The sequence below is a fragment of the Diabrotica virgifera genome, chromosome 8 (genome assembly GCF_917563875.1).
Source record: "Diabrotica virgifera virgifera chromosome 8, PGI_DIABVI_V3a".
Taxonomy (NCBI): Eukaryota; Metazoa; Arthropoda; class Insecta; order Coleoptera; family Chrysomelidae; genus Diabrotica; species Diabrotica virgifera.
Genome location: NC_065450.1, coordinates 108,245,715 through 108,270,521, shown reverse-complemented (window position 1 = coordinate 108,270,521; position 24,807 = coordinate 108,245,715). Strand labels below are relative to the sequence as shown.

The following is a 24,807-nucleotide window of genomic DNA, read 5'->3' as shown; positions in this document are numbered from 1 at the left end:
CATGTTCACCCAATGCACTTCTTTCAGGATGTAGTCTATTATCAGACTTGTGGGATGTCATTCGGTCTTTAAGGCATCTTGATGTTTGACCATAGTATACTTGTTCACATGATCCGCATGGTATACAATAAACAACATCAGTTAAGGACAAGAGTGAGGATTGGTCTTTGAGTTTAGAAAAATCTTTGTTAACTGTTAGTACTGTTTTAAATGCAATTTTGATATTCTCAATAGATGAAAAAATTCTTTAAAAAATTCTACTAAGTTTAAGGCAAATATCCTTAATGTATGGAAGCGATACATATCTAATTGCGGTTTGTTTTGGTAAAGGATCTACAGGTCCTATCATATCTTGTGATAAAGATATATTTTCCTCGTTTCTTAAAAGACTACTTAAATTTTGTGGAGTGTTAAACAAAATTTTCTGTAGTAGTGTACTTGGGTATGAGTTTTCAATGAATAGGGTATAAAGGATTTTTAGATTTTTTGTATGGAAAGTGGTATCGCTGATTTTAAGGACACGATTTTTCATTTCTTTAACTAAATTAAGTTTCATTGAATATTTATGGTATGACCAAAAATTGAGATATCTACCCGAACTGATAGGTTTTCTATACCAATCAACCAGCAAATGGGTACCTTTTCGTATCAATTTGGTATCCAAAAAAGGTACTGAACCTGTAGCATCTTCACGTTCTAATGTGAATTGAATGTAGGGGTTGTAACTATTGAAATACCAAAGTATATCGTTTATGCCCGTGCTTGGTAATGCTAGTATTATGTCATCAACATATTTTTTTATAAAATGAAATTTATAAGGTAGGACAAGGATGATGGTGTCAAGTATGTGGTCCATTACATAACAGGAAATTATTGGTGATATAGGGTTCCCCATAGGTGTACCAAAAGTTTGTTTGTAAAATTTGTTGTTAAATGAAAAATAATTATTTTCGAACAGAAAAGTTAACAGTTTGAAAAAAGTGTCTTTATCAATGTTACAATGTTGAGAAATAATCTCCCATCTATTACTAATGGCAAGTATACATATATCTAGATAAACATTGCTAAATAAGGACACTACATCTAGGCTCGCAATAACGTAGCCTTCTGGTAATTGTATGTTGTTAAATAATTTATTAACTTGAAATGAGTCTTTAATATAGTATTCATTCTCACAGTTATATGCATTCGTTAAAATATCTGTTAAGTAGTTAGCAATGTTTTCTGTAGGTGTGCCAATAGAGGCTAAAATGGGTCTAACAGATAATGGGGTTTTGTGTACCTTTGGTAGACAATAAAACTTTCCAGATATACCTTTAGTATATACCAGATATACCTTTAGTAATTTTTTTTATACACACAGATACTGGGGTCATACAAAATAAAAACTCAATCAATTGTAACGTTGTTAGAATTATGACCTTAATTTTTTTATGTTAGTTTGATAAGCTTTGTATTGAAGAATTGACAGGTTAAAGCTTCACTCCTTTCTAATATTAACAAATATAAAATAATTTATATTGCCACAATACACCCAATGATAGGCCTATAATTTGCTGTACTACCAGTTGCTTGATATTGTGGGTGTGGAGTTTTCATCTGTCAATTCGAATATTTTTAAATTTACACACGGAGAGTTCCGAAAAGCCAATAATAAAAACTACTTGATTGTCGTGACAAAACTAATGGCGATATAATAAAATTAAGAATAACAATGTCATGGCATGGTTTTATAATAATTAAGTGTTGTGAATGTAAAGCAAATTTTGGATTTTAAATATAGGAGTAAGTTTTAGACTTAACAAAGATGACAGACTGTGATAAATTTTATCAACATTATAATATAACATCATTGATGATACAATCTCAATAAGTTTGTAAGTAGCGAATTTTTTAATTAATTATACCAACGTTAACAAACTATTCATCACATTTGTAGCTCCCTGATGAAGGACATAACCATGTCCGAAAGCTTGGAATAAAAAATTTACAAGAGTACACATTTCATTTTTTATTGCTGCAAACCCAATATATATATATATATATATATATATATATATATATATATATATATATATATATATATATATATATATATATATATATATATAAAATGAATAATTTTGGGGAATGCAGTCAATGTGTTTTGGGCTGATTAGAAGAGAAACATATATATATATATATATATATATATATGTCTTCATATCAAGGCGAGATCCGTTTGTATCATAAGCTATACAAGATGAGATCCGTTTTGCAAGGCGAGATCCGATTTTGGATCTCACCTTGTATTCACGTGTATATAGTGACATCTCGATGTAACAATGGTTAGGGTACAAGGAAATCGATTTTTGTCTGGACCTCATTTTGCACCCCTTTTGGTGAATTTTATATTGCAGTGGTTCCACTAAATCCGCTGTAGAGGGCAGCGCGCGCGATCCGTTGTGTATATGGTAAATATATATTTTACAGACAACTCGAGATCCGGTAAATTTGGAAACATCGCAAATGAATTTCACGGTCAGCTCTCTCACTCGGCTTATGTCTAGCTTGAATAAGAATGTTTACATTATTTAAGGGCTCTGTCCAGAAAGGCGATTGTCAAATATCTCGAGAATTAGACGGCATATCGAAAAAACTTTGGAATGCTTTTTGAATGGTTTTTCAAAATCTATATACTTACGCAATAGCAGGGTTCTTATTCTGCCTGCGAAAGCGGTGGGTGTAGCAACTTTGAATTTTCAACTGAAACACTTTATTTTTAATTAAATAGTTGAAATTTAGAATTAAAAATACACAACTTTTGTTTGAATCGATAATAGCTTCTTTAATCCAGTCGGAAGAGCTTCAAAATCGTCGTTTTGATGACATTTTTAGGGTTTAGGGGTACCTCAGGTAGTTAGCTTAAAACGTAAGAAATAAATTTGAATAGTTAATGTTTATTGATAAACAAAGCTCCAATTCTATTTTACTTCAACTCATTTTAAGGCTATTTCAATAAACTAATCGGTTCTTTTTTCAGTTTTTTGGTAAAACATTGTAACTTATAGACGAAAATTCTTAAAATCGGCAATTTTTCATTTAAACTGTCAATAAATAATTAAATTGAGAAAAAATTGGTCAGATTTACATAAATTTTGTTATTCCGTCCATATAGAAACTAAAACAATTGTTACGTAGTTACACTGAGTGTCATAAAAACCGTGTATTTTTACTCATTTCTTTGAGCTATTTCACGTAATATCGAGATATAAGTTGTATTTTTTACATAAGTTATATTAACGTTAAACTGACTTAATTTATAGTTTTATAAGCAACAATTAAGTATAGCGAAATTTATAAAACCTTGTTTAAATTGTTTTACATGCTCTATAATGCGGTTATCTTAAATTTTGTTTTTAATGTTTTTTTCTTACTGGTAGACAAAAAATGCAAAATGTGCATTTTTGACATCAAATTGTTGATAACCAACATAGTTACTACTCAAAATATTAAAAAAACTAACCGTCGGTATAACAGGTTGCCTGGAAACCATATTCAGAACAGTACCATAAATGTTTTAGACTTTTTAGCACTTTCTTTAAGTGAAATTTAAAATCATTTACCACCCATGTACACTCATTACGGAATCTGTTACAAGAATTTCAGCGATTTCAGCCATTTTTTCAAAATTTATTTGGATTTTCTCTAGTTATCCTTCCAAAAGACAATACATAAATGGTGAATACCTTTTACACCAACTTCAAGGAGGGTAATTTATACAGGTACATACCTGGAATTATTATATGGACCGTTCACTCTTGTTAGAGTATAGTTCCCTCAAATATGAGCTCTTTTAATCCATTTCACGCGGTAAATTAGTCCGCTTTTCCTTTAGGTCTTAGTTCATAGGTTGTGATGTTTTTTTTGCCCTCTCTACTATCTTCTTCCACTTTCTCCGGTCCTGAATCTTTTCTCTCCAGTTTGCAATTTCCATCTTTGATATATCGTCTAGCAGTTGATCTTCCCATCTAATTTTTGGTCTTCCTCTTGGTCTATTTTTTACTGGTTTCCAGTTCATTATCTTCCTGATCAGTTCTTCTACCCCTCTTCTTTGTGTGTGCCCAAACCATCTGAGGCTTTGTGCTTTAATGAATTTTACTATATCTTCTCCTTTATTTATATTTATTATTTCATGGTTCATCAGCTTTCAATATTCCCCTGTTTCTGTCTTTACTGGGCCATGTATCCTTATAATTTTTCTCTCAATTATTTTTAACTTTTCTTCGTCTTTTTTCGTAAGGCACATTACTTCTGCTCCATAGGCTATCACTGATCTGATTGCTGCTGTGTATATTTTTGATTTTGTTTTTTTTTTGCTCAGGTTTTTGTCCTTGAGTAGTTGGTGATACTTCCAATATACTCTATTACCTGCTTTAATTCTGTCGTTTATCTCTATAGTCCTTCCGTTTTTGCCGTCCACCATCACCCCCAGGTATTTGAAGCAATCTACTCTCTGGAATGTATTTTCACCTATCTTTATTTCTGCTATTCTGTTTACATTGTCTCGTGTGCTTATAAGATATTTTGTTTTATTCTGATTGATTATTAGTCCTCTCGTCTTTGCTTCTCTTACCAGGGTTAAAAGTGCCTCTTCTAGTCTTTTTTTATCTCGTGCTACCAGTCCCAGTTCATCTGCATATCCTATGATCTGTGTTGAGCTTTGAATAATTGTCTTTTTCAGCCCTGTGTCCCTAATTACTCCTTCTAGAGCGATATTAAATAGTGTCGTTTGTTGTTGACAGACTGTCTCCTTGTCTTACTTCAAGTTCTATTTTGATGTCATTTGTATCGCCCTCATTTGTTTTAACTTTTGCTTTTGAGTCTTTTATTGTCATTCTAGTTAGTCTTATTAATTTTGCCGGTATCTCCATTTTTTTCATTTCTTTTAATAATTGTTGTCTGTATATGCTGTTGAAGGCCTGTTGGAAGTCGATGAATAGTATGTGTAGCTTTTTTCAATTGTTTTTGTCAGTACGTGTATTGCATCTATTGTTGATCTTCCTTTGATCTATTGTTCTAAAACCCTGTTGATATGGTGCTATAATTTTTTCTGTGTATTGATTTAGTCGGTTTCTTATAATTGTGGTCAATATCTTATACGTTGTATTTAGTAGCATAATTGGTCTGTAGTTGCAGTACTTAGTTGGATCCCCTTTCTTAAAGATTGGTGCGATGTGTCCGTTTTTCCATTCTATGGGCATGCTTTCGTCCTTCCAAATTGTAACCATTAACTTGTGCATTCGCTTCGTGAGCTCCTCTCCGCCGTTGATGATCAGTTCGTTGTTGATTTCATCTGGCCCTGGCGTTTTGTTTACTTTTAGTTGTTTTAATACCTCCATGAATTCCTAATAAGTAGGTGCTACTTCCTCTTCATCTCTGTTATCTCTTATATCCTCATCCTCTGAATATGCCTTATTGTCGTTTTTGTATAGGTCCGTGAAATGTTTTTCCCAATCTTTTTTGTTTATTTTTGTGACAGATTTTTTGGTACTGTGTTGTTGTTTTATCTATTCGAACAATTTCTTGTTGTCTTTATTATTCGTTTCTAATTCTTGCATTTGTTCAGAGATCCATGTGTTCTTCTTTCTTCTATAGAGTTTCAATGCTTCTTGTTTTTCTTTTCTATATTGGTCCAGTTTGTTCCTGTTCGGCACTTTGTAGTCAATTGTTTCTTGCGAGGTGCTTCAGTTGACTTTTTTGGTGACATTCCTCATCAAACCATTCTTTCGATTCTTTGTTTTTTTGGAATCCTATTATTTGTTCTGCTGTCTCTATTATGCTGTTCTTTATGTTTTTCCATTATCCTTCTATTTCTATGTGCTCGTACTGACCCAATTTCTGTTCCAGTTGTTCTGTATATTGTTGCTTTGTTTCTTGCGTTTTCAGATTGGCTATATTCCATTTCCTCCTTTTTCCTTCCTTGTGATTATTTGCTTTGATTATTTTCATCTTAAGTTTTGCTATCAACAATATGTGGTCAGTGCCTCCATTTGCCCCTCTATATGACCTTACGTATTGTACTATTTGTGTACACTTTTTCGAAATTAGAGTATGATTTATTTGGTTTCCATCCATTCTTCCTGGTATCATCCATGGTATTTTGTTTTCTTTTTTATGTTTATGCCCAGTACTAACTATATATGTATTTGTTGCTGCTGCTAGGTTGCAGATTTCTCCTCCATTATCATTCGTAGTTTCATGAATGGTTTCTTTGCCAGCTACATTACGATTATAGTCCTCCTTTCCGATCTTTGCATTGAAATCACCCAATATTATTAATATGTCATTCCTCGGAATATTTTCACAGGTTTCTTCCAGAATGTCTTAGAATTCTGTTTTATCTTCTTGGTTTGCTTCTTCGGTGGGTGCATAGCAATTGACTATCGAGATGTGGGCTTGTTTATTTTCTTATGTAAGATATCCTTTCATTAACTGCTTTGAATTGTATCAGTTTTTCCCTCATTTTTTTGTTCACCATAAATGCCGTACCATTCGTTCCCTGTTTGTTTTCTCCCAAATAATACATGCTAAAGTTTTTCTTCTCAATTTTTCCTTCTTTCTTCCATCGTATTTCCTATACGGCTAGGATTTCTAGTTGGTATTTTTTCATTTCAAGAGCTATTTCTTGCATCTTACCTGCTGCCAGCATGGTTCTAATATTCCAAGAGCCCATTCTAATGGGTTTTGTTCTTTTCTTCTTATTAAGATTATTTCTTTATTTTGTGTGCGTTATTTTGTTTTCGTTAACCGTTTGCATTTCCGAGTCTTTTTTTGCCATGTCATTATCATATTTCAGCCGCTGTTCTTCGTTTATTAGTTTTTTGAATTTTCTATCAGCTGTTCTCTCTCTTCGTCCCATATCTAGATTTTGCCATTCACTATTAATTTCTTGTAGCCGATTTTCGTTTGCTTACCTTTGCTTCTTTCGTCCTTTGCTATTTTAGTTATTTCCTTTTGTATTTCTTTTTCTTTCGATGTCCAATCGTTGTTTATATAGATACGATCTTTATGCTGTTTTAGTTTACGTTTCTTGTTTAGGATTTCCATTTTATCCGTGAGGGCTTCTGTTTCTATTGCGCATACTGTTTCTCCTATTTTTTTGCACTTCTTAGTTTTATTTGTATTTGCAACTCTTGGGCTCTGAAATTTTCCATTTCTTCTTTTAATTTCTTATAATCATTTGTTTCTACTTTCAACCCAGTTACGATCAAGCTTTTCTTTTTGCTAAATTTCTCCAGTTGCTCCATTCATTCATGTAGCCGTTTTACTTCTTTTTTTAGTTTTTGTTTCTCTGCTTTTACACCCATTAACTCTTTATTGGTTTGTTGTTATTCTTTCCTTATTTGTTTTATTTCCTGAAGCATTTCATCGTTTTTATTCATTAGCTCTTTCATTATTGTAATCATAACATTTTCCATGTCTTCCTTGTTTTCGTTGCCTGCTTTGCTTGGTGACCGTTTTTTAATTTTACTTCTATTAAAACAATCATCCAAGTTTTCTCTTTTGCGTTTCGTTTCATCATCGGTTTAATTTTTTGTGACATTTTTTCTATTTTCTAGGAGTGCAGCGCTAAATACCTGGAATACCGATATTAGATTATCAACAATACTTAAAAAATGAAAGTTACCAATTCACCGGTAGTTAATGCGTTATTTAAAAATTACCTGCGCACCAGAGTTGCCAGTTGGTCTGTAATTAGGATGGGGATTAAAATAGATACGAATTCACCGGGACCCGGAAATATGCACACCCTGATATTCTAGTTACGTAAGCTCGTCCGATTGGCGCATGACGTTAACAACAGAGTAAAGCATAGTCCCGTCTATGCGTTCGTAATACGAACGCGAATGAAATTTGAGAATAGTACAAATGAATGAATTATGACTAAAAGAAACTAAGTGATTTTTATAGTTTAGAGGAAAATTATTAAACTATTTACTTTTATTTAAATTGATTTTCAGTTATTTGTAAAGTTCCCAGTTTCTTGATTATATTGGTATCCGGAAAATAAAAATATTCATATAATCGATATCTACTAAAATTATTATATTTCGTTAGTTGGCAAAAATTGATTAGTGGCCTACACATTAGTAAATATAATTTTTACCAAGGGGAAGAAAAGCCTCAAAATAAAACCATAAATTTAATGGATTGATAAAAAAACAAAATTTTTTACTTTTTAAACAATGTATTTCATCCGATTTAAGTAAGAGGCTTGGAAAAGACAAAAATAAGTTTTACAGTTTTCATGCCATGCACTTTATTTAAATTTTGTGCATGTGAAATAGACGTACATACAGCAACTATGTAGCAGTTTTCATAATTTTTCTTTTACGCAATGTCAGGTTGTTAAGAGACTTGTTTAATTCTTTAATTCGGAAGTACATCCGAGACCTAAAAAATAACTTGTTCGCTTTGTTAGAACAGTCTACAGTTGCACTTTTGGACATAAGGTTTTCTAAATAATTTTTAGTTACCAAAATGGAATCACCATTCATGTGGAAGGAAAAATTGTCTCCAGTTACTTAATATATGACAAGAGAGTGTCTGATGGTTTACATAAACCACACTTACTCAAATGATCAACCCACGTGTACGTTGAAACATCTTCGGATTGAATACTGGAGTCCTTCAATTTATGGCAGATATAACCAGACAAATTCTCCAAACCATCATACTCGAGGTCACTAATGTTTTTTCATTTTAACTCTCATTGAAAACTTGAAAATCCACAACTGTTTCGTTGTTAGAATCCAGCCTTTGGATCAATTGTCCAGAAATTGGTAAATCTGGGATGTCGTCTGTTTAAACGTTCGAAAATTCGTTCCGTTGTCTCTCCTACCCGTATATAACTTTTATAAAATAAAATAAAGCTTTTTGTTAACACTTTAAAAAAATTTTAATGGGTTTTCCCAAAGAGCTTCATTTTATGGTACTATGTATCACGTTAAAATATTTGATTTGGAATTTGAAGGATAAGATCGTCTTTTTATGAGCTACAAATTTACTTTTACTGGTTCTATAGACTAAGAATATACCATTTTTTCGTTTTTTTTATATGCTACATTTTTTCCATAGAATATTTTTTCGATATAATACTTACTTTGTGAGTATTTGCAAAAAACCGCCGAAAAACGTGGTTTTTTTTTTTGTTGAAAAGTAAATATTTTTAGTCGCAAGTGACTCTAGTACCTACTACTAAATTAACCTAGTACCTAAGTTAAAAAAACTCTATAGAACAAAAGTTGCTTAAACTTAGTCAGATCTGTTTCCGGACTTATTTTAAACGTATATTTTTTCACCCTCCAAGTAAAAGCAATCAACGGCACAAATTCAACTTTGAAGTGGGGGATGGGTAGAATCTAAATCCAAATTTTCATGCAATTAGGAGTTGACCCTGAAAATTATGTGTGTTTCTTTTTATCTTTTAAATCATTTTACTTAAAATCATTTTTAACTATCAAATAATAATTACATATTGAGTTATTTTATTTTTTAAACTTTAATAATATTTATAAAAAATTTTACTTTCTTGTAATGTATTTTTAAAACAAGCAATCATTTAAATAATTATTTTGTAACAATTTGTATTATTTAAGAATATAATAATTACATTTTGGTTTCGTAGTAAGTGTTTTTTAAGAATATTAATGTATAGTTTTAAAATATTGTATTGCAAATAATTATCATTATTAAATGGTTATTATTTGTCAAGTATTCTTTTTCTTTTTTCACACCCTTATGTATGTAATAAAACTAAGGGACTTTCTGAAAGGTCAATCGTAGACTTTAAAGACACAAAAGAAGCGATACTTAAAAGTTACGCCCATTATATATCTTTATATCGTGGGAAATATACAATACAACACGAGCTCCAACCGCTCGACTAATACTCTTTAGAGCTGGCATCAGTGTGTGATCTCGCGTTGAACGGTAAATATCTAAAATTTCGTATATAAGTCCTCCCCTTTACTTTTCAGCGACGGATCTCGTTTCGCTGTAAATTTATCAGAAAAATTTAAGTACAAAAATCTTTTCCCCTCTAAGTGTGCCATGATTAATATGTTAATTATAAAGATACTTATGAACAATATACTCCAATAATTAATTTCCTATTGGTGGATCTCGGGTTGTCCTCGATTTAGTCGGATCTCGCCTTGATATGAAGACGTATATATATATATATATATATATATATATATATATACGGAGTCGGAGATATATATAGTCTGATCAAGGCGAGATCCGACTAAATCGAGGACAACCCGAGATCCACCATTAGGAAATTAATTATTGGAGTATATTGTTCATAACTATCTTTATAATTAACATATTAGTCATGGCACACTTAGAGGGGAAAAGATTTTTGTACTTAAATTTTTCTGATAAATTTACAGCGAAACGAGATCCGTAGCTGAAAAGTAAAGGGGAGGACTTATATACGAAATTTTAGATATTTACCGATCAACGCGAGATCACACACTGATGCCAGCTCTAAAGAGTATTAGTCGAGCGATTGGAGCTCGTGTTGTATTGTATATTTCTCACGATATACAGATATATAGTGGGCGGAGTCAATGACGGCAGCAACAGCTTTGTCTCGAATTCTTTATGTAACTTTTAAGTATCTCTTCTTTTGTGTCTTTAACGTCTACCGTGGTTTTCTTTAAATATTTTGAATTTATTGTGTATAAACCGTATCTGCTACCCTCTTTAACTATAACTATTTTACCTTTCAGAAAGTCCCTTAGATTTGTTACATACATAAGGGTGTGAAAAAAGAGAAAGAATACTTCACAAATAATAACCATTTAATAATGATAATTATTTGCAATACAATATTTTAAAACTATACATTAATATTCTTAAAAAAACACTTACTACAAAACCAAAATGTAATTATTATATTCTTAAATAATACAAATTGTTACAAAATAATTATTTAAATGATTGCTTGTTTTAAAAATACATTACAAAAAAGTAAAAATTTTTATAATTATTATTAAAATTTAAAAAATAAAATAACTCAATGTGTAATTATTATTTGATAGTTAAAAAATGATTTTAAGTAAAATGATTTAAAAGATAAAAAGAAACACACATAATTTTCAGGGTCAACTCCTAACTGCATGAAAATTTGGATTTAGGTTCTACCTATCCCCCACTTCAAAGTTGAATTTGTGCCGTTGATTGCTTTTACTTAGAGGTGAAAAAATATACGTTTAAAATAAGTCCGGAAACAGATCTGACTAACTTTAAGCAACTTTTGTTCTATAGAGTTTTTTTAACTTAGGTACAAGGTTAATTCAGTAGTAGGTACTAGAGTAACTTGCGACTAAAAATGTTTACTTTTCAACAAAAAAAAAACACGTTTTTTGGTGGTTTTTCGCAAATACTCAAAAAGTAAGTATTTTATCGAAAAAATATTCTTGGAAAAAATTTAGCATATAAAAAAAACGAAAAAAAAGTTTATTCTTAGTCTATAGAACCAGTAAAAGTAAATTTGTAGCTCATAAAAAAGACGATCTTATCCTTCAAATTCCAAATCAAATATTTTAACTTGATACATAGTACCAAAAAATGAAGCTCTTTTCAGGGAAAAACCCATTAAAATTTTTTAAATTGTTTACAAAAAGCTTGATTATATTTTATAAAAGTTATATACGCGTAGGAAAGACAACGGAACGAATTTTCGAACGTTTAAACAGATGACATCCCAGATTTACCAATTTCTGGACAATTGATCCAAAGGCTGGATTCTAACAACGAAACAGTTGTGGATTTTCAAGTTTTCAATGAGAGTCAGAATGAAAAAACATTAGTGACCTCGAGTATGATGGTTTGGAGAATTTGGCTGGTTATTCTGCCATAAATTTAAGGACTACATTATTCAATCCGAAGATGTTTCAACGTACACGTGGGTTGATCATTTGAGTAAGTGTGGTTTATGTAAACCATCAGACACTGTCTTGTCATATATTAAGTAACTGGAGACAATTTTTCCTTCTACATGAAGGGTGATTCCATTTTGGTAACTAAAAATTATTTAGAAAACCTTATGTCCAAAAGTGTAACTGTAGACTGTTCTAACAAAGCGAACAAGTTATTTTTTAGGTCTCGGATGTACTTCCGAATTAAAGAATTAAACAAGTGTCTTAACAACCTGACATTGCGTAAAAGAAAAAATTATAAAAACTGCTACATAGTTGCTGTATGCACGTCTATTTCACATGCACAAAATTTGAATAAAGTGCATGGCATGAAAACTGTAAAACTTATTTTTGTCTTTTCCAAGCCTCTTACTTAAATCTGATGAAATACATTATTTAAAAAGTAAAAAATTTTGTTTTTTTATCAATCCATTAAATTTGTGGTTTTATTTTGGGGCTTTTCTTCCCCTTGGTAAAAATTATATTTACTAATGTGTAGGCCACTAATCAATTTTTGCCAACTAACGAAATATAATAATTTTATTAGATATCGATTATATGAATATTTTTATTTTCCGGATACCAATATAATCACGAAACTGGGAACTTTACAAATAACTGAAAATCAATTTAAATAAAAGTAAATAGTTATATAATTTTCCTCTTAATTATAAAAATCACTTAGTTTCTGTTAGTCATAATTCATTCATTTTTACTATTCTCAAATTTCATTCGCGTTCGTATTACGAACACATAGACGGGATTATGCTTTACTCTGTTGCTGACGTCATGCGCCAATCGGAAGAGCTTACGTAACTAGAATATCAGGGTGTGCATATTTCCGGATCCCGGTGAATTTGTATCTATTTTAATCCCCCATCCTAATTACAGGCCAACTGGTAACTCTGGTGCGCAGTTAATTTTTAGATAACCCATTAACTACAGGTGAATTGGTAACTTTCATTTTTTAAGTATTGCTGATAATCTAATATCGGTATTCCAGGTATTTCGCGCTGCACTACGAAATGACGAAACGAAACGCAAAAGAGAAATAGTTGAAAGACTGATAAGTTTGTACACACTTGAATGAATAAGGGAAAATGAAAATGTAGTATGTCAAAGTGTGTAAATAATTTTATTTACTTAGCTGAGCGCTTTCGACATAAACGTCATCATCGGAGCTAATGCTAAAATAAAAAAAGAGATCTTGTAAGAACAAGAAGTACAAAACTCTTTTTTTACTTACGTCAAATACTAAAAAAGTACCGCTACATAGAGGTGTAAGAAAGTGCATCTTAGGAATGTACATTTGATTTTTAAATTTTGAATGCTAACTTAGTCCTCCGTACAACAGCAAACAGCAAAAAACAGAAAGAAACGGCCACATACACGTTGCACAAAAACATTTAAACTTTTTTCATGGTCCGGGTGTCGATATCACCCGTCCATCCTTGGCCTAGTAACAACAGCTGACTGACAAGGTCGGATATTCAAATCTGCTTTTACCTGTTCTGCGTTGACGTTGACAGCTGACGTTGAAACATGAATATTTTAAACATATTGAAAGGAAAATTGAAAATTTTTTACAATGAAATTGATAAGGAAATGTACCTTAGATGTTTGTACTAATCAACTATTAAATTAATTGATGACATGCTTGATTTTGAGACTAATTGGCCCAACTTACATACACTGTGTTAAGTTAAAAAATTAAATTAAAAAACAAAAATTATTAAACAGAAAGTAATGAGAAAGATCAATTTTGATTGTGAATTCTCAAATTCAATATTCAGAAGATGTTAGCTTGTTGAAGTTAAAGATTGAGATAATATTATATTGTTGTTATTTATCATCTTTTTGTCATTTATGTAAGTCATTGCAATGACCTTGACTTGGTGTATGGATATTTTATTAAGTTGAAAACCTAATTTTTATGTAGAAATATTAAATGATTTTATTAAATGCTATGATGTTAAAATGGGTATATTCAGTGTCTATTGTTGTAAGACGTTGATGACAAAATAGAAGGATATAGTGTTCGGTGGAATTCAATTTTTAACAAAATAGTTTCGAACACTTTTTTTTGGTAGAAATAAAACACCTAACAACAAAAGTGTTCGAAACTATTTTGTTAAAAATTGAATTCCACCGAACACTATATCCTTCTATTTTGTCATCAACGTCTTACAACAATAGACACTGAATATACCCATTTTAACATCATAGCATTTAATAAAATCATTTAATATTTCTACATAAACATTAGGTTTTCAACTTAATAAAATATCCATACACCAAGTCAAGGTCATTGCAATGACTTACATAAATGACAAAAAGATGATAAATAACAACAATATAATATTATCTCAATCTTTAACTTCAACAAGCTAACATCTTCTGAATATTGAATTTGAGAATTCACAATCAAAATTGATCTTTCTCATTACTTTCTGTTTAATAATTTTTGTTTTTTAATTTAATTTTTTAACTTAACACAGTGTATGTAAGTTGGGCCAATTAGTCTCAAAATCAAGCATGTCATCAATTAATTTAATAGTTGATTAGTACAAACATCTAAGGTACATTTCCTTATCAATTTCATTGTAAAAAATTTTCAATTTTCCTTTCAATATGTTTAAAATATTCATGTTTCAACGTCAGCTGTCAACGTCAACGCAGAACAGATAAAAGCAGATTTGAATATCCGACCTTGTCAGTCAGCTGTTGTTACTAGGCCAAGGATGGACGGGTGATATCGACACCCGGACCATGAAAAAAGTTTATATGTTTTTGTGCAACGTGTATGTGGCCGTTTCTTTCTGTTTTTTGCTGTTTGCTGTTGTACGGAGGACTAAGTTAGCATTCAAAATTTAAAAATCAAATGTACATTCCTAAGATGCACTTTCTTACACCTCTATGTAGCGGTACTTTTTTAGTATTTGACGTAAGTAAAAAAAGAGTTTTGTACTTCTTGTTCTTACAAGATCTCTTTTTTTATTTTAGCATTAGCTCCGATGATGACGTTTATGTCGAAAGCGCTCAGCTAAGGAAATAAAATTATTTACACACTTTGACATACTACATTTTCATTTTCCCTTATGCAAAAGAGAAAACTTGGATGACTGTTTTAATAGAAGTAAAATTACAAAACGGTCACCAAGCAAAGCAGGCAACGAAAACAAGGAAGATATGGAAAATGTTATGATTACAATGATGAAAGAGCTAATGAATAAAAACAATGAAATGCTTTAGGAAATAAAACAAATAAGGAAAGAACAACAACAAACCAATAAAGAGTTAATGGATGTAAAATCAGAGAATCAAAAACTAACAAAAGACGTAAAACAGCTACATGAAAGAATGGAGCAACTAGAGAAATTTAGCAAAAAGGAAAGCTTGATCGTAACTGGGTTGAAAGTAGAAACAAATGATTATAAGAAATTAAAAGAAGAAATGGAAAATTTCATAGCCCAAGAGTTGCAAACACAAATAAAACTAAGAAGTGCAACAAAAATAGGAGAAACAGTATGCACAATAGAAACAGAAACCCTCACGGGTAAAATGGAAATCCTAAACAAGAAACATAAACTACAACAGCATAAAGATCGTATCTATATAAACAACGATTGGACATCGAAAGAAAAAGAAATACAAAAGGAAATAACTAAAATAGCAAAGGACGAAAGAAGCAAAGGTAAGCAAACGAAAATCGGCTACAAGAAATTAATAGTGAACGGCAAAATCTGGATATGGGACGAAGAGAGAGAACAGCTGATAGAAAATTCAAAAAACTAATAAACGAAGAACATCGGCTGAAATTGACATGGCAAAAAAAGACTCGGCAATGCAAACGGTTAACGAAAACACAATAACGCACACAAAATAAAGAAAGAATCTCAATAAGAAGAAAAGAACAAAACCCATTAGAATGGGATCTTGGAATATTAGAACCATGCTGGCAGTTGGTAAGATGCAAGAAATAGCTCTTGAAATGAAAAAATACCAACTAGAAATCCTAGCCCTACAGGAAATACGATGGAAGAAAGAAAGAAAAATTGAGAAGAAAAACTTTAGCATGTATTATTCGGGAGAAAACAAAGAGGGAACGAATGGTACGGCATTTATGGTGAACAAAAAATGAGGGAAAAAGTGATACAATTCAAAGCAGTTAATGGAAGGATATCCTACATAAGAATAGAAAATAAATAAGCCAACATCTCGATAGTCAATTGCTATGCACCCACCGAAGAAGCAAACCAAGAAGATAAAGCAGAATTCTACGACATCCTGGAAGAAACCTGTGAAAATATTTCGAGGAATGACATATTAATAATATTGGGTGATTTCAATGCAAAGATCGGAAAGGAGATCCAATCTTTAAGAACTCACCAATCTTTAAGAAAGGAGATCCAACTAAGTGCTGCAACTACAGACCAATTATGCTACTAAATACAACGTATAAGATATTGACCACAATTATAAGAAACCGACTAAATCAATACACAGAAAAATTTTTAGGACCATACCAACAGGGTTTTAGAAAAGGAAGATCAACAATAGATACAATACACGTACTGACACAAACAATTGAAAAAAGCTATGAACACGACATAGAATTACACATACTATTCATCGACTTCTAACAGGCCTTCGACAGCATATACAGACAACAATTTAAAAAAAATTAAAAAAATGGAGATACCGGCAAAATTAATAAGACTAACTAGAATGACAATAAGACTCAACAGCAAAAGTTAAAACAAATGAGGGCGATACAGATGACACCAAAATAGAACTTGAAATAAGACAAGGAGACAGTCTGTTAACGACACTATTTAATATCGCTCTAGAAGGAGCAATTAGGGACACAGGGCTGAAAAAGACAATTGTTCAAAGCTCAACAGAGATCATAGGATATGCAAATGACCTGGGACTGGTAGCACGAGATAAAAAAAAAGACTAGAAGAGGCACTTTTAACCCTGGTAGCAGAAGCAAAGACCAGAGGACTAATAATCAATCAGAATAAAACAAAATATCTTATAAGCACACGAGACAATGTAAACAGAATAACAGAAATAAAGATAGGTGAAAATACATTCCAGATAGTAGATTGCTTCAAATACCTGGGGGTGATAGTGGACGGCAAAAATGGAAGGAGTATAGAGATAAACGAAAGAATTAAAGCAGGTAATAGAGTATATTGGAAATATCACCGACTACTCAAGGACAAAAACCTGAGCAAAAAATCAAAATCAAAAATATACACAGCAGCAATCAGATCAGTGATAGCCTATGGAGCAGAAGTAATGTGCCTTACGAAAAAAGACGAAGAAAAGTTAAGAATAATTGAGAGAAAAATTATGAGAAGAATACATGGCCCAGTAAAGACAGAAACAGGGGAATATAGAAAGCTGATAAACCATGAAATAATAAATATAAATAAAGGAGAAGATATAGTAAAATTAATTAATTAAAGCACAAAGGCTCAGATGGTTTGGGCACACACAAAGAAGAGGGGTAGAAGAACTGATCAGGAAGATAATGAACTGGAAACCAGTAAAAAATAGACCAAGAGGAAGACCAAAAATAAGATGGGAAGATCAACTGCTAGACGATATATCAAAGATGGAAATTGCAAATTGGAGAGAAAAGATTCAGGACCTGAGAGAGTGGAACAAGTTAGTCGAGAAGGCAAAAAAAAACATCACAACCTATGAACTACGACCTAAAAGAAAAGCGGACTAATTTACCGCGTGAAATGGATTAAAAGAGCTCATATTTGAGCGAACTATACTCTAACAAGAGTGAACGGTCCATATAATAATTCCAGGTATGTACCTGTATAAATTACCCTCCTTGAAGGTGGTGTAAAAGGTACTCATTATTTATGTATTGTCTTTTGAAAGGATTACTAGAGAAAATCCAAATAAATTTTGAAAAATGGCTGAAATCGCTGAAATTCTTCACTTGAACAGATTTCGTAATGAGTGAACATGGGTGTAAGTTATTGGTGGTAAATGATTTTAAATTTCACTTAAAGAAACTGCTAAAAAGTGGAAAACATTTATGGTACTGTTCTGCATCTGGTTGCCAGGCAACCTGTTATACCGACGGTTAGTTTTTTTAATATTTTGAGTAGTAACTATGTTGGTTATCAACAATTTGATCTCAAAAATGCACATTTTGCCATTTTTTGTCTACCAGTAAGAAGAAAAATATTCAAAACAAAATTTAAGATAACCGCATTATAGAGCATGTAAAACAATTTAAACAAGGTTTTATAAATTTCGCTATACTTAATTGTTGCTTATAAAACTATAAATTAAGTCAGTTTAACGTTAATATAACTTATGTAAAAATACAACTTATATCTCGATATTACGTGAAATAGCTCGAAGGAATGAGTAAAAATACACGGTTTTTATGACACTCAGTGTAACTACGTAACAATTGTTTTAGTTTCTATATGGACGGAATAACAAAATTTATGTAAATCTGACCATTTTTTTCTCAATTTAATTATATATTGACAATTTAAATGGAAAAGAGCCGATTTTAAGAATTTTCGTCTATAAGTTACAATGTTTTACCAAAAAACTGAAAAAAGAACCGATTAGTTTATTGAAATAGCCTTAAAATGAGTTGAAGTAAAATAGAATTGGAGCTTTGTTTATCAATAAACATTAATGAAAAGTATACATTTACGATAGGCTCTGTGTTGGCTTAATCCGTTACTGTTCAAATTTATTTCTTACGTTTTAAGCTAACTACCTGAGGTATTTACCCCTAAACCCTAAAAATGTCATCAAAACGACGATTTTGAAGCTCTTACGACTGGATTAAAGAAGCTATTATCGATTCAAACAAAAGTTGTGTATTTTTAATTCTAAATTTCAACTATTTAATTAAAAATAAAGTGTTTCAGTTGAAAATTCAAAGTTGCTACACCCACCGCTTTCGCAGAGAGAATAAGAACCCTGCTATTGCATAAGTATATAGATTTTGAAAAACCATTAAAAAAGCATTCCAAAGTTTTTTCGATATGACGTCTATCTAGTTCTCGAGATATTTGGCAATCGCCTTTCTGGACAGAGCCCTTAAATAATGTAAATATTCTTATTCAAGCTAGACATAAGCCGAGTGAGAGAGCTGACCGTGAAATTCATTTGCGATGTTTCCAAATTTACCGGAACTCGGATTGTCTGCAAAATATATATTTAGCATATACACAACGGATCGCGCGCGCTGCCCTCTACAGCGGATTTAGTGGAACCACTGCAATATAAAATTCACCAAAAGGGGTGCAAAATGAGGTCCAAACAAAAATCGATTTCCTTGTACGCCAACCATTGTTACATCGAGATGTCACTATATACACGTGAATACAAGGTGAGATCCAAAATCGGATCTCGCCTTGCAAAACGGATCTCATCTTGTATAGCTTATGATACAAACGGACCTCGCCTTGATATGAAGACATATATATATATATATATATATATATATATATATATATATATATATATATATATATATATATATATATATATATATGAAGGATGATCACAGCTGTCTAATTAATATCAATGTCAAAGGTAAAGTTCATTGGGTGTGCAGCTGGAAATGAAAGCCAAAGTGTACTCTTTTCAACGAGCTAGCAATATTTCGTTTAATTTCTTAAACATCATCAGGCCAGTTGCTACAAAGTTATTACAAACTGGTGAAATAGTGCAATTTACATAATAAGTTAAAACACTTACTTTGATGAGGTTGTTAGCCTCGATATAAAAAGTTCCATGAAGAACTCGAAGTGAAAAAACCAACATTGGATTTAGTGTACAGTGAAGGCATAATAACTCACACAACCAAGTGTATTATTTTCCGTGTGTGCCGGAGTAGTCAAAATTACTTAAATTAACATTTAGGACAAACAATTATACGAATACATAGACGAAACAATTAATAATTCAACATTTTGGTGTTGCCATGTTGAGAGGAGGGCGTGAAAGCAAGTACCTCAAGGTCACAGCGGTCTGTTAGCTGTCATTATACGGAAGTGTCAGCCAGAGCTAGGCAATTTTTAGTTTAAGTACAAGTTGTATTAAATTGATAGATTTTTGTTAAGATCAATGTAAGATCATTATGTTGTTGTTTATTAAATAAAGAATTTATAAGACAGATTACTAGCGATTGTCTTTTTTATTTTTTTTAATGTTTGTATTCAATGATTAAAGAAATGCAAACAATTGTAATAATAATTAACTTCTTTCTATAATTAGGTGGTATAAATGAAATCACAAAAAATTGCAGCATGGTAAACCACTTTGTAAAGAGGCACATATGCATACCCACACACACACACACATACATATACACACATGGATTACATGCGTACACATACAAATGCATATACATACACAGCTAATACCTCCCTATTTCAAGGTGTCAATTGCAATGGCAACTACTGAATCTAAAAAACAAATTCATTGAACTAAATTATATTAGTAGTTTATGGTGACAGAATAGAGAGAATGGCTATATGACAAAGGAGCACTAAATTAAATTAAAAAAAATTATTTTACTAAATATTATTTAGGAACCATATTCAAAAGGTAATGAGAGATAAAAATTATTAATAAAGATTGACCAAAACCAACTGACATCTTTAGGGGCAACTAAAACATGTGATATATGAAACGAAAAAGAAGTTTGTAATAAACAAGATGGTATTATTGAGAATCGTCTAATAAACTAACTTGGTTATTATTTGTTCCTAGCTTTAACAAAAAGGAATAAATTTCACTTAGATGTTCTATATCTGATTTTGTGTTAATCACGTTGTCAGTTGTTGCAATGTGGGTCATTTCTAAAAAAAGTCTTCTCTTGTAAGATGTTTCTTTTTCAAGGATTTTGGCATCTGCAAAGTTCATTTTGTGATTGAGGGTGTGTACGTGGTTGGCTAGTGTGCATCTATCTCGATAAAGTCTACAGTCACTTTTATGTGTTATTATTCTATCCTTTAGTCGTCTAGATGTCTGGCCTATGTATTTGCCATTACAATCACTACATGGAATGCTATAAACCACATCTGAAATTTGATCTTGTGGGGTTGGATCTTTAAGTTTGGAAAAAATAGAATTTACCGTTAGAGAGGTTTTATTAATTATTTTAATATTCTCATATGATTTAAAGATTCTTGTCAGTTTTGGTGTCAGTTCTTGTATATAAGGTAACACATAATAATGTGTAGGAGTGTGATTGTGAACAGTGTTTTGTGTGTTAGTATTTGTAGACGTGCCAACAGATATTGAGTTAATCGGAGTGAACTCTAATGGAGTATTGTACAACAGACCTTTAAGGAGAAGTGGTGGATAAGAATTATCTATAAAGGGATCATATAGTATTTTAAGATTTTTGTGATGGAATGATTTATCAGAAATTTTTATAACCCTATCTTTCATTTGTTTCACCAAGTTGATTTTAGTAGAATGTTTATGATATGACATATAATTAATGTATCTGCCAGAACTCATTGATTTTCTATACCAATCTACTGTAATGATGTTGTCAATAGAACGAACTAATCTAGTATCTAGGAAAGGAAGAGATTGATTTTGATCTTCTACTTCGATGGTGAATTGTATGTATGGATCATAGCTGTTAAAAATAAAAAGCAGGTCATCCAACATATTATGAGGTATAGCTAAGATCATATCGTCTACATATTTTTTTATAAAAAAAGGATTGAAAGGTAGTACAGGAATAATAATGTCTAGCAAGTCATCCATAACATATGCTGCAAGAATAGGGCTAATCTTTGCACCCATTGGTGTTCCAAAAGTTTGTTTATAATATGTGTTGTCAAAATAAAAATAGGTGTTATTAAATAAGAAAGTGATTAAGTTCAAAAACATATCTTTATCTATTGTACAATGTCTACTGATTTCTGGCCAATGTTTGTTTATTGATCTTAAACATGCTTCAAGATAAACGTTACTAAATAAAGAGATCACATCCAAACTAACTAACACGTAACCTTGAGGTAGTTGCATTCTATTGAATTTAGTGTTTATTTCAAAGGAATCTTTTACATAATAATCATTGTTACAGTCATAGGCAGAAGTGAGAATTTCTGTAATAAAACCAGCAATATTTTCAGTAGGAGCTCCTATTGATGATACTATAGGTCTAAAAGCTAATGTTGGTTTATGTATTTTTGGTAGTGAGTAATACTTTGGTGAAATGCTATTATATGAGTTTAATTTTTTCTTTGCAGTGTCATCAATTTGTTTGGTATCAAACAACATCTTGACCAATTTATTACTTTGCCTTTGTATAGATTGAGTAGGATCAGACGTTATTGTGTGGTAGGAGTCACTATTACTAATAAGTTGTTTAGAAAGTTCTAGATAATCAGTTTTATACATAACTACTGTGACGTTACCTTTGTCAGATCTTGTGACTATAAGTTCTGAGTGATTATTTAAAAAAGGTTTAGTTTTCTTAAGTAAATGATGAAAATAGTTAAAAGATGTTTTATTATGTGCAATGTAGTTAGTCAAAGCATTAGTAACTCTAGCTCGAGCTATGTTCTTTTCTGATAAATTACATATTGATGAAGCTACTAGTTCTACGTCTGTTAAAATACTTCTGATAGAAAGGTCACATCCTACTCTAGGTTCTATACTAAACTTAGGGCCTAGTGCTAACAACTGTTCTACATCTTTAGGAATATCTACATTACTAAGATTATTTATCCAATTTGGTTTAGTTTTTAAAAAGTTTTTGTGAAATTCTTTCCTGAGAAAGTCTAGTTTTTTTAATTGAATTGCTTTAGTTTCATGAAATATTTTATTATAAACTCTTATGTGTCTACTAGAGAATTCATTAAAAATTGACAAAGTGCACTCTTCAATAATAAGACTTTTTAATTCATGTAATTGGTTGTTAAGTTTAAAAATTTTATTTATTAGTAAAATTGATCTCGTGAGTTAACAATTTTGTACTTAGCTTGTTAGTAACTTTTATAGTTATATCCTGTGCTTGAGGTTCTTGTCTATAAACAAGTTTCTCTATAGGTTTTGTAGCTTCCTTTAAATGTTTCGGCTTTAGTCCTAGTCTACGGCAATTTAGCAGGAACTGTTTTCTGTTAATCTCCTTTGCTAAGTTTTTCCTGGTTTTGGTCCAATTCTTCAAACATGAAACTGCAAATTCACCATATTGTTCTCGAATGGTGTCATAGAAACCCATATCTGTCTAATGACTGAAGGATGATCACAGCTGTCTAATTAATATCAATGTCAAAGGTAAATGAACTTTACCCAATGAACTTTACCCAATGTGTGTGTGGGTATGCATATGTGCCTCTTTACAAAGTGGTTTACCATTCTGCAATTTTTTGTGATTTCATTTATACCACCAAATTATAGAAAGAAGTTAATTATTATTACAATTGTTTGCATTTCTTTAATCATTGAATACAAACATTTAAAAAAAAATAAAAAAGACAATCTCTAAGAAATCGACAATCGCTAGTAATCTGTCTTATAAATTCTTTATTTAATAAACAACAACATAATGATCTTACATTGATCTTAACAAAAATCTATCAATTTAATACAACTTGTACTTAAACTAAAAATTGCCTAGCTCTGGCTGACACTTCCGTATAATGACAGCTAACAGACCGCTGTGACCTTCAGGTACTTGCTTTCACGCCTTCCTCTCAACATGGCAACACCAAAATGTTGAATTATTAATTGTTTCGTCTATGTATTCGTATAATTGTTTGTCCTAAATGTTAATTTAAGTAATTTTGACTACTCCGGCACACACGGAAAATAATACACTTGGTTGTGTGAGTTATTATGCCTTCACTGTACACTAAATCCAATGTTGGTTTTTTCACTTCGCGTTCTTCATGGAACTTTTTATATCGAGGCTAACAAGCTCATCCAAGTAAGTGTTTTAACTTATTATGTAAATTGCACTATTTCACCAGTTTGTAATAACTTTGTAGCAACTGGCCTGATGATGTTTAAGAAATTAAACGAAATATTGCTAGCTCGTTGAAAAGAGTACACTTTGGCTTTCATTTCCAGCTGCACACCCAATGAACTTTACCTTTGACATATATATATATATATATATATATATATATATATATATATATATATATATATATATATATATATATATATATATATATATATATAGAACTGGATTCGAAATCCGATGTATTTATCGATGTTGGTAAAGATGTCAGACTAGATAGGTTTGTTGCAGACTTAGAAAATATAGTGGATGATATTCCAGATGAATCAAAGGATGTCGTACGAGCTAGAGCAACCAATATCATAACTAATTATGTGAACCACACTACAACAAACAAACCAAACCACTTCAACAGGATGTTTGAAAAAACACGCAAGTTTTTGAAATCAAATCCAGATCTATACATTTTGCAATCAGACAAAGGTGGGTGTACGGTTGCCATGGATAAATCAGAATATATGGATAAAACTGAGATAATGCTACAGGATTCTTCCACGTACACCAAATTAAACACTGATCCAACGGTGAAAATACAAACCAAATACAACAATATTATTAAGAACCTGAAATCCATAGGTGAGATAGACGCTAATGCTGCAAAACAACTAATGATCTACAACTCGATGTTTCCAAAGTTATACTGTCTACCAAAAATTCACAAAAGCAATGTTCCTCTTCGCCCTATCATCAGCTCAATCAACTCCACCACATACAACATCTCGAAATACTTGGCAAACATTCTAACTGCCACTTTTGAATATCAAACTAATTATAATGTGA

The 24,807-nt window shown here is 31.4% G+C and overlaps 1 protein-coding gene and 1 long non-coding RNA gene across 2 annotated transcripts in view; one reads left to right on the top strand and one right to left on the bottom strand.

The window, feature by feature from the left end:
* Nucleotides 1-24,807, top strand: part of LOC114343004 (SCAN domain-containing protein 3-like) — a 404,642-nt gene that overhangs the window by 116,295 nt on the left and 263,540 nt on the right. The gene's annotated exons all lie outside the window — the stretch shown is intronic.
* On the bottom strand, nt 13,089-13,428 carry LOC126889630 (uncharacterized). Its single transcript, XR_007700110.1, has 2 exons — nt 13,219-13,428; nt 13,089-13,159 (listed from the first exon to the last, which is right to left on the bottom strand). It is a non-coding gene; the product is annotated as an uncharacterized LOC126889630 (long non-coding RNA).